Here is an 11,754-nt window from a genome sequence, read left to right as displayed (position 1 = left end):
TACCTTGTGGTTGTCATTGAGTACTTTAAAAAGTGGATAGAGGCCGAGCCAGTTGCGCAAATCACAGCCTACAAGGTCCAGCATTTTGTGTGGAAAAACATAGTATGCCATTTTGGAGTCCCAAAACGTTTGGTGACCGATAATGGCACCCAGCTTGCAAGCCAACAGTTGGGCAAGTTGTGCACAGAGCTTGGAATAAAGCAGGTGTTTGCATCAGTCGAGCACCCTCAGACAAACGGCCAGGTCGAGTCTGCCAACCGAGTTCTGCTCAGAGGTCTGAAGAGAAGGCTGGATAAAGCCAAGGGGACCTGGGCAGAAGAGGTTCCTAGAATTGTGTGGGCTTACCACACCACTCCCTAGTCCACTACCAAGGAAACACCCTTTAGCTTGGTGTATGGTTCGGACGTGATGATTCCTGTAGAAATCCAGGAGAGCTCACCACGTTTCCAGAACTTCGTGGTTGAAGAATCCAACGAAAAAAGAAAGGTGAACCTGGACCTACTGGATGAAGTCAGGGAGGAGGCTCGCATCAAGGCTGAAGCCTTGAAGAGAAAGGTGGAGTACAAGTACAACTCCAAGTTGAGACCTCGGCAGTTCCAGGTCAGCGACTTGGTGATGCGAAAATCCCACCCGTACTAGCTAGAGAACAAGTTATCTCCCAAGTGGACTGGTCCATTCCGTGTGACAGAGGCACTTGGGAACGGAGCGTACATCCTCAAACTTGGAACAGAGCAAATTTAAAGTTTTATTTCAGTTAATTATTTCATTGTACACAGTTTAGGGGACACTCTTTTTCCCTTGTTAGGGTTTTTGAACGAGGTCACCCAATAAAATTTCAGTTAAAAGATATATCTTTGCAAATGTCTTGTACAGTGAAGTAAAGCAAACCTCTCCCTTGGGTTAGAAACACCAAGATTGGGAATAGTATGGTTCTTAGTGAGCCTCCCTCTTGTGTGAGAACTCCAATGTCGAGAATAGTATGGTTCCCAGTTAAAATCCTCCGTTGCATCTATGCGGCAAGGACGAGGTCAGTAAGCGAACCTCTCCCTTGGGTTAGAAACACCAAGACTGGGAATAGAATGGTTCTTAGTGAGCCTCCCTCTTGTGTGAGAACGCCAAGGTCGAGAACAATATGGTTCCCAGTTAAAATCCTCCCTTACCTCTGTGCGGCAAGGACGAGGTCAGTAAGGGAACCTCTCCCTTGGGTTAGAAAAACCAAGACTGGGAATAGTATGGTTCTTAGTGAGCCTCCCTCTTGTATGGGAACGCCAAGGTCGAGAACAGTACGGTTCCCAGTTAAAATCCTCCCTTGTCTCTATACGACAAGGACGAGGTCTGTAAAAGAGAACATCTCCCTTGTCTTGTAAGACAAGGTCAATGTGGTTCCCAGTTAAATATCTCCCTTGCCCTTATACGACAAAGGTCGAGACTGGTAAAGAGAACCTCTCCCTTGTCTTATAAGATAAGGTCGAGAATAGTGTGATCCCCAGTTAAATATCTCCCTTGCCTTTATATGCCAAACTCGAGAACATCATCTTCCATATCTTTGTTTTGACAAAGGATAAGGCTAAGTAAGGGTTCAAGCAAACACCGCCTCTACCTTAATATGTTGAAGAAAGGTTATGGTCAAACAGGTGGTAAAAGAAGCATGTTACTTAAGTTAGAAAGGCCCTAAAGCATTGTTAGACTAATTCGACATAAGCAAAGCAGCTAACAACAAACACAATGGAGCAGATTAAGAGGAAAGCAAATTTTATAAATAGAAATATATGTAAAGAGTTATCAATTGTTCATTCTAAATAATTACAAAGAGAGATCATCATAGATCAAGCATCCACCAGCTGCCCATCCGCAACCCTTTTCGCCAGCCCAGCTTGGGAGAGATCCACCCCGAGATGCACACAGGCAACCTGGGCTATGGCGTCTTCAAACCCTGCGGCGTCGTTGGTAAGCTCCTCCTTGGGCTGTTGGAAGAGCTCCTCCTTACGAGCTAATTCTTCCTTCAACTTGGCAAGCTGCTCATCCAGCTGCGATGATTTCTCCTTGAGTTGAATTGGCTCCTCATCAATCTTGGTAGATTTCTCCTACAACTTGTCCCCCTCTTCCTTCAAGCCAATCACTTCAGTTCAGAGATCCAAGACGTTGGCGTGAGCCCCTAGAGCTTCCTGAGACTTCTTGAATAGGAGCTTCTAAGTCGCTAGCTCAGACTTGCGAAGCTCTAATACCTCTAAGTACAGGGTAGTCTCGCGACGCTTGAGCTCTTTGACTTGAATGGCGTTGTTCCGTCTGGTTGACTGGGACGTCTTCGTGCGCGACCTCAATCGTCAGCTAGGGACTCCTTCCCACTGGTTACCTGTGGATTCCTGCAAAAAGAGGACAAAAGGGCGCCTTAGCGGCCGTTTGCACTCCGACGCTCAAGTCAGCCAGCAAGAAACACCAAAACTGTGCACCTCCATCTCTGAGCACCGCGTATGGCACTCTGAAGGTCTTAAAAATGGACTGTGTATTGTGTGTATATTCTCGTTCTGGCAAACAATCTTTCCCTAGTCCCTTGTGCGTAACCTCAAGGCTCGAGCAAGCAACTAGAGTGTCTCTGGAAAATTTGCCAAAAGTTTGAACCCCGTTCCCAACATTCAAAGCGCTATTTAAGCTCTTCACGCATTCAAAGCGCCTTAAAGCGCATTTAATTATAAAACGCTCAGCGCATTTAAGACGTTCGAAACGTGCGGGAGCATTTACAGTACCTTAAACGCTCGAAACGGAAAATGTGTTAAATAACCTTAATTACCTCACACCTGGCAACGTGGCGTTTCCATCCTGACTTGGCTGCTGTACACGTGGAAGGCCTCACAGCACCGTTACCCTATCTGAGGGTGTTTCCTCGCGTGAGTCCTCTTACTTGGGAGTGCAACTGCGCAAGGGGTGACTTTTTGGGTGCCAACTCATGCCCCCAAGCCTCTAGTCACTCACTGTGAGAGCGTATCTACCTTCCTCTCGTGCCCTGTGCCTGGTTGCCCCCGGGCGTGACCCCTCTCCTGGGTCGTATCTATCCCAAGGGCGTTTCTGGACGGCAGGGGCACTTCACGAGGCAGGTTGCTCTATACTGGCGCTATTTCTATGGCCTTGAAGCCACCTTTCTCTTCTCTTTATTACTGTTCCCTGGTTATCCAGGGTTTGGGGCCTTCCCACGGCGTCGCCCCCTCCATGGTCTTTCCTACCCATGGGTATCGGGGAGCAGCGCTGTGGTCACCTTGCCCTTGCGCCATTCCATCTTGGCGACACCCAGTTGGGCGGCGCCCTATCTCGGCGACGCCCTGCTAGGCGACGCCTTACCTTGGCGACGCTTTCTCTTGGCGAGGCCTGTATTTGCCGTCACCTCCACCTAGTCGACGCCTTACGTTGACTTTGACCTTTACGTTGACTTTGACCTTGACTTTGTTAACGCCCGGGTACGGGACGGTACACAAGCCCCCCAGTCTTAAGCTAATGACTTGTCTTCAGCAAAAAGACTAAGGCTTCGCCCACGCCATCCACGTGGCACCCGGTGACGTGTCATTCTTGATGACGTAGCAACCTTGAAACCATTGACATGACACTCTCCGAACCCTTGGGGTGCTCTTAATGGCTGATTGGACATCCTCTGAAACGGGGAAAGCAACGCTTTTTGGGGCCATGCTTAATCGCGTGCCACGTGGCTCATCACGCGGTCATCCTTAAGAACCTCTTGCGCTCCCCTTGAGCACCCCATCCTTTGACATGCGGCACCATCGCACGGTCCCCAATTAACGCTCCTTGAGTTGCAAGTGTAACGTTTAAGTTACCCAAACCCCGCGCTTGGAACCACTGTTACATCCACTTTCTCTGCCTTTCCTCACTGTTCATCTTCTTCGAATCCCTTCTCTCGCGACCCCTGCCCTTTCGTGCTTCCGCTCTCCACGCCCTTCAACCCCCAAAGGTACGGTTTTTCCTCTCCTTGATGATTCCCTTTACTGCATGAACTGCCTGGGACTGTCCATGTTACTGCATTTCTTTAAATATCGTTCTTGTGCTTCTTCGTTCCTCTCGTTCCTCTTTTCTCTCGTGTGGGTAGGGTTCTCCTAGGATTCCTCCATTTTTTCCCCTTTTCTTCTCCAAACCCTTTTTCTCTGAACCCTTTCTTTCCTCTTTTGCTCTTCAGCTCTTGCATCAATGGCGAAAACTAAGACCGCCGCGCCTCCTCCGCTCCTTAAGTCTTACTATAAAGGTGAGTATGACTGGGCCCCCGACGATCTCCTCGACGAATGCTCCACCCTAAACTCTGTTGAGGACGTGGAGGCCCACAGGGGGGACCCCGCGCTTTACAATTTCAACGCCTTCCATAAAACTCACGACTCCCACGTCCTGGTATGCCGGGTGAGACCTGGGATACCCGTTTGTGTGGACTCAAGGGACACTGGGGGAAACCCCTTCTTCTTCCTTTACCAAATGGTACTCAAGAGAGTGGGCCTGCGTCTGCCTCTTACTTCCTTCGAGAGGGAACTGCTCACAGAGATAAACACCGCCCCAGCCCAGCTCCACCCCAACAGCTGGGCTTTCGTAAGGGGGTTTCAGATTCTCTGCGGATATCTGGGTATCCCCTCTTCCATGGACGTTTTTCTTCATTTTTTCGAGGTAAAGAAACAGGGGAAGAGCCTATGGATGAGCTTTTCTGGCGTCGCCGGGCGCATCATCCTCACGCTCTTCCAAAATTCGTTCAAAGGATGGAAAGGGAACTTCTTCAAAGTACGTGCGACCAAGCGCGATCCTACCGCCCTAGAAGGCTTCCCCCTATACTGGACGGATAAGCCTATAACCATGAAGGCCCTGGCTTTGGATCAGCTCGCCTCCGCTGATCGGGATGTGTGCAAAGCCTTGGCGGGGCTTGGGGTAGTCTTCGATACTGCCAAGCTCATCGCAAATGAATTCAACGCCCATGGGCTCTCTACCTACTTTGGTATCTGCCCTTGATTATTTATACTGCATTAGCTGTTGTGGTTATATGGATTCACTTGCTTGCTTGAACCTTTATGGTTATCTGCGCGTGTCTGGCTATAAAACTCCCCTTCTGCTTTATCTGAATTAATCTTTGCTCTGCTGTTCTTCGCTGCTGCAGGTTCAGTGATGACTTCTTCAAGGCGACTCGCTCTTGCCAAATTTTTGAAGAAGGCAAAATCTGCCAAAGAGGGTGGAGACGCTGTCGCCTCTGACGTGCCCACCGTCGCTTCCCTGCCGACTCCTCCACCATATGCTTCTCCTCCTCCCATCGTCGCGGTTCCATTAGCCATGGCGTCGACCCCTGCCCCAGCACGCCCCAACAAAGGAAAAAGGGTGCTGGTAGTAGACTCTGACAGCGAAGACTCGGGCACTGCCCTGGTTTCCCACAAGAGGAGGGCTACGGGCCTTCCTGCCTCATCAGCCGCGTCTCCCGATGGTGGGAGCTCTCTCAGGGACGATCCTCCAAGTGCCACATCACCTCCACCTCCACCAGCCCACGAGGAACGAGAAGAAAGGATTGACTCGGTTCCCCCGCTCTCGCCGTTGCCGCATCATGACGCCGCTGAGGCCTCGGGCTTCGCCCCTCCTGCATCAGTCCCTGCCTCGACTTCTCGCAAACCCCGAATTCCTCGCCCCATTCATAGGGAGTTGATGCAGGGTTTCACCGAAGGAATGTCGCCGACTGATCCTCAAAAGGGGGGAGGTATGCCTTATTATATGGGGGCATTCCTGGCGGTGGCACTCAAGTGGCGCACCCAGGCTTGAAACGCTATCAAGGGGAGGGAGGCTCTCCGCAAACTGAGACAAGAGGTGGGAGCGTTGAAGGAGGAGAAACAAAACTGGGGGCTCAAGGAGGAAACTTCCCAATCTTTGCTAAAACTGGCTCACGAGGGTAGGGAGGGGGCTGAGGCGTACGTGCGCGAACTCGAACAGGCGCATGCCGATCAACTGGCCCAGCTCACCTCCTACCAAATCCAAAGCATTGACCTCCAAGAGGCGGCTCTTGCCTCCGAAGTGCAGCGGAGAAAACTTGAAGAACTGGATGCTGCTTGGAGGCAGAAGCTAGGTGAGAGAGAGGACGCCTTGGCTGCGAAGGTCGAAGCCTTGAGCCTTCTCCAAGCCGAGGCTAACAAGCTCCGCGTGGAGAAGGAATTTCTGGAGAAGCAGTTGATATCCAAGGACTCTAGGGTTGCGGAACTAGAGGGGGAGGTCCAAGAATTGACTGGGGAGATGGCGGGCGCGTTTGAAGAGGGCTTCCAAGAGGCTCTGACTCAGGCGTCCTGCGAGAACCCTGACATCAATATTTCAAACTGCGACCCCACACACCATGTCGTCGACGGGAAGGTCGTGCCCATGGACTTGGATGACTGAACCGCTGTCTCTCACCCGCCACCTTTACCTTTCAAGCTTTATTCCTTTTACACTTTACCTTTGTTTTTTACTCTTTCTGTTGAACTTGTGATTCTTTGAACTGTCTGCGCGCTTGTTACAACTCTGGGTTTTTGTATGATTACTTTCGTGCCTTCGCGATATAGAATTCTGCCTGTGTGGTCTTACTCTCATTCTTTGCCTTCGCGTGCTTCGGCTGTTTTGCTCGTATTATACCCGTTTAAGGTCACGCGTTGATGCTTACGCCCGTGGAGAGGCTCACCTATCGGGGCCGTATCGTCCACGGGGTGTCTCCAACACCAAAGCGATCCGCCCCCTGGTTCTTAGTGCCCGGCGCCCACGCCTAAGGAGAGGCCTGCTACAGCAGCGCCGTATCGTCCCGGGTGTCTGAAACGCCAGGTGCTCCGGGGGGAGGGGGGTCGTTCCCTCCAGGGCCTTTACTTCCCGTGGGTCTTGGGGAACAACCCTGCCAGTGATTCGCCGGGGCTTGGCGATCTTGTCTCCCTCCACAGTCTTTCCTACCTGTGGGCATCGGGGAGGCGACGCCGCTAACTAGCTCTGCTTTCTTCGACTTCGTCTCCCTCCACAGTCTTTCCTGCCTGTGGGTATCGGCGACGCTACTGATACTTGGGTTGGCGATGCCCACAACGTCTCACGCTGGCGTCGCCCTTTGCGTCTTTCCTGGCGACGCCTCGGGCGTCTCATGCTGGCGTCGCCTAAGGCGTCGTCTTTACCTTGGCCTTGACTTTGACCTTGGCCCTGGTCGACTCCTGAGGACAGCGAAAAGCTCGAGGTTTCGCCGGTGCCATCCACGTGGCGCTTCTTGTATGGCTGATGGGACGTTCAGTCATTCGACTGAGTCCTGACTCCTACTGTGCCCCTGACCCACTTTCGACGGCGCATCGTACCACTGGGTATTCTGTCGATACGACGTTTTCTGAGTTTAACCAGCGGTGCCAGGGCCATCCTTTCATCTTCTGCCACGTGGCTCGATCGTGCGGTGCATCCATTCGCGTCGTTTAATGCTCTAACTGCAATACTTCTACTTGCGTCGTTTGGCGCTCTAACCGCTTTATTTAACTCTTCAAACTCTGAAACTGTTCTCATCATTTCTGCACTCTTCGTAACCTACTTACACTCTCTCTTCTTGCACCCTTTCTCCTCTCGCGAAGGGTTCTTCCAGCGTTCGCTCCCACCATCGCTCGACTCTTGCGTTACCGGTGGGTCATACGCCTTCGACAATCCCTGATCTTGTTAAAGAATGTCCTCTCATGCTACTTCTCCCAGGGTCAATCCCAAGGACCTGTACCCTTGGGCTTCGAGTGAGCTTCTTGACGAATGCTCATGCTTACTCGCCACCAGGGCAATAAGGGAACACAAAGGGGATTCATGCTCCTATGATCACCGCGCCTTCGCGAGGAGGCATGATGACGACATTGCTGTGCTCCCTTGCACTCTAGGGGAGTCAGTATGTGGAGACGAACGTGCCAACAAAGGGGTCCCCTTCTTCTACTTTTACCAGGTGGTTTTCAAGACCATCGGCGTGCGCCTGCCCTTCTCCCGGTTCGAGAAGGAACTGCTGACGGAGATCAATGCCGCTCCGGCCCAGTTATACCCCAACAGCTGGGCCTTTGTCAAAGCCTTTGACATCCTCTTCGGGTTTCTGGGTTGTGCGCCCTCGGTTGACCTCTTTCTTCACTTCTTTGAGGTGAAGAGGCAAAGGCACAACCTCTGGGTAACTCTTAGTAACGTTCCTGGGAGAGTTCTCCTAACACCCTTCCAAAACCCATTCACCGGGTGGAAAGGCCGGTTCTTCAAGATCTGCTGCACTGACCTCGTTCCCAACGCCCTGGATGGTTTTCCACTGTATTGGGTGAGGGAGGCGAGGGTTCTCGAAACCAAACCCTTCAAGAAGCTGGCTCCGAATGACCAGGTGGCTTGCCGGATTCTTGCTGAGGCAGGAAGTTTTGACTCCGCCACCTTGATCAGCTTGGAGTTCAACGCTGGAACTCTCGAAAAGTACATATGTATGAGTCACTGCCCTAGAAACTTCGGCCTTTATTGCTTTCTATCTGTGCATGTCTTGCTTCATGGTGTCTCTAACACATTTATCTCCCTTGGTGCAGGTTCGAAAATAAACCAAGAGAGGAGGACACGACTTACCCGAGCTCTGCGGGCTGGGATCAGGGCTTCGTCTTCCTCCAGTGCTGACTCCGATGGCCACTAAGAAGTGGCTCGTTTGTGTTTTGCATGAGTTGTAATATTTGCCCTAACCGCATTACGCCCATTTGTATCGAACATTGCTTGTAACATCAACTTTTCTATACCATACTTGATTTTTTGCAACGCTGCTTTACTTTGCATACGTTTCGTATATTGTGCGCTTTTCCTTCTTCATTTTCCTCAACGACGCCTGTACTCAGGCGACACCTGTCTTCTTGGCGACATCTTCTCTCTTGGCGGCACCTTCTTTCTTGGCGACGCCTTCTCTCTTGGCGGCGCCTTTCTTCTTGGCGACACCTTCTCTCTTGGCGACGCCTTCTCTCTTGGCGACGCCTTCACCTAGGCGACGCCTTCTCTCTCGGCGACGCCTTCACCTAGGCGACGCCTTGACTTGGCGACGCCTCACACTACTTCAAACGGAGAAAAGTAAAGGCTGAAAACCAAGGCACGAATTTTTCTCAAACTTGTTTTTTCTTTTATTCGGGTGACCTCATTAAAAAACCCTCGAGAGGGAAAAAGAGTGTCCCTTTCAACTAAATTGTTACATGGCTGCTTACATAAGTCAACTAAAATAAAATTTTAAGTTGGCTGCATTCCAGCTGCGTGGGATGGGACCCCCCTCCAAGGTCTCTAGGTTGTACGAACCGTTGCCCTTAGCCTCGGTAATTCTGAAGGGTCCGGTCCACTTGGGAGACAACTTATTCTCCAGCTCGTATGGATGAGCCTTCCTCATAACTAGGTCGCCAATCTGAAACTGCCGCGGCTTTACCTTAGAGCTGTATTGTCGCTCTACTCTTCTCTTCACTGCTTCGGCCTTTATTCTGGCTTCCTCCCTGGCTTCGTCCAGTAGGTCTAGGTTCACCCGCCTTTCTTCGTTGGATTCTTCCGCCACGAAGTTTTGGAAACATGGTGAGCTTTCGTGAATCTCAACTGGGATCATCGCGTCCGACCCATACACCAAGCTGAAAGGCGTCTCCATGGTGGAAGATTGGGGCATGGTGTGGTATGCCCACACGATCATTGGCACCTCCTCCGCCCATGCTCCTTTGGCCTTTTCCAGCCTTCTCTTTAGCCCTCTCAGCAAAACTCTGTTTGCTGACTCTACCTGCCCATTAGTCTGGGGGTGTTCAACTGATGCGAACACCTGCTTGATGCCTACTTCAGCACATAGGTTTCTCAACTGCTGACTGGCGAACTGGGTTCCGTTATCGGATATCAGCCGCCTAGGTACGCCGAAACGGCACACAATATTCTTCCACACAAAGTGTTGGACTTTGTGCGCAGTGATCTGGGCCACGGGCTCCGCCTCTATCGACTTGGTGAAGTACTCGATGGCGACGATCAAGTACTTCATCTGCCTTATCGCCAACGGAAACGGGCCTAGGATGTCGATCCCCCAGGTATGGAAAGGCCATCGGCTGTATATGGATCGCAGCTCCTCTGGCGGCGCCTTGTGCCAGTCTGCGTGTTTTTGGCATTGCTTACAACGCTGGGCGTGTCGCACGCAATCTTCCTTTACTGTTGGCCAATAAAACCCTGCGCGCACCACCTTAGAAGCTAAGGACCTTCCGCCTACATGGCTCCCACAAACGCCTTCGTGGAGCTCCGTCATTATTCTGGTACACTCGTCGCCGCTTACACATGTTAAGATAGGGTGAGTGAAACCGTGTCTGAACAACACTCCGTCTATCAGGGTGTACCTTGCCGCATTTCTCTTAACCTTCTTACCTTCTTCAGGCTCCACTGGGAGAACCCCATCTGCCAGGTACCGCCTGTATGGGGTCATCCAGGTGTCTCCTTCGGCTAAAACATGTATCTGCGCTCGCCTCCCTCCTTCGGGCGTGTCCGTGTATACACTAATGTGAGGTGCCTTCAACGTATCCTGAGTCAAGGAACGATGACTTCTTGGCCTTCCTCTTGCGGCGCTTATGTGGAGGACATCCACCCTGTTATCCTCTATGAATTTCCTCGGAGCCTTAAGCGTCTCTTGGATTACAGTCCTCTGCCTGCCCCCCTTGCCTGAGCTGGCCAGCTTGGCGAGCAAGTCAGCTCTGGCATTCTGCTCCCTTGGGACATGCACCAGTTCAAGAGCACTGAAGGCTCCTCTTAGCGATTCGACGTACCTTAAATATGCTGCCATCTGCGGGTCTTTCGCCTGAAACTCACCCAACACTTGCCCTGTAACTAGTTGAGAGTCACTCTTCACTAAGAGGTTCCGCGCGCCCATCTCTTTGGCTAAAAGCATTCCTGCAATCAGGGCTTCATACTCAGCCTGATTATTGCTGGCTTTGAAAGCGAAGCGCAGGGCCTGCTCGATCAGTACACCGTCTGGTCCTTCCAAGACTATTCCCGCACCACTTCCTTGCTGGTTGGAAGAGCCGTCCACTGAGAGCGACCACTGCGAGCCTGCCTCCACCTCCTGTTCGCCTCCGGGCAAGAGTTCTGCAACGAAATCTGCGTATACCTGCCCTTTGATGGATCCTCTGGGCTCATACTGGATGTCGAATTCTGAAAGTTCCACCGCCCAGCGCACCATCCTTCCAGCCACATCGGGCTTCTGCAGTACCTTTTGTATGGGGAGGTTGGTCATCACTGCCACCGTGAAGCTGTGGAAGTAATGACGAAGCCTCCTGGCGGAAAACACCACCGCCAGCGCTGCCTTCTCCAATGCCTGGTACCTCATATCCGCACCTTGTAGAGCCTTGCTTACGAAGTAGATAGGTCTTTGAATCTGGTCCTGTTCTTGGACTAACACAGAGCTGATAGCTCGTTCCGTCACCGTGAAATACAGTCGGAGAGGCACGCCCTCTACCGGTTTGCAGAGGACCGGTGGCGTCGCCAGGTATTCTTTTAGCTTGATGAAAGCCGCTTCGCATTCATCCGTCCATGCGAAACGACTATTCCTCTTAAGGCACTGGAAATATGGGTGCCCCTTCTCTCCTCCGGCAGAAACGAACCTCGAGAGCGCCGCCATTCGCCCCGTCAGCTGCTGTACTTCCTTTACTGACGTCGGGCTACGCATGGCGATGATCGCTGCGCATTTTTCGGGATTCGCCTCTATCCCCCTCTCCGTGAGCATGAAACCTAGGAACCTCCCGGCCTCTACCCCAAAGACACACTTCTCGGGGT

Source organism: Phaseolus vulgaris, chromosome 6, assembly GCF_051622355.1.
Source record: "Phaseolus vulgaris cultivar YP4 chromosome 6, ASM5162235v1, whole genome shotgun sequence".
Classification (NCBI taxonomy): domain Eukaryota; kingdom Viridiplantae; phylum Streptophyta; class Magnoliopsida; order Fabales; family Fabaceae; genus Phaseolus; species Phaseolus vulgaris.
This window is presented reverse-complemented; position numbering follows the sequence as displayed.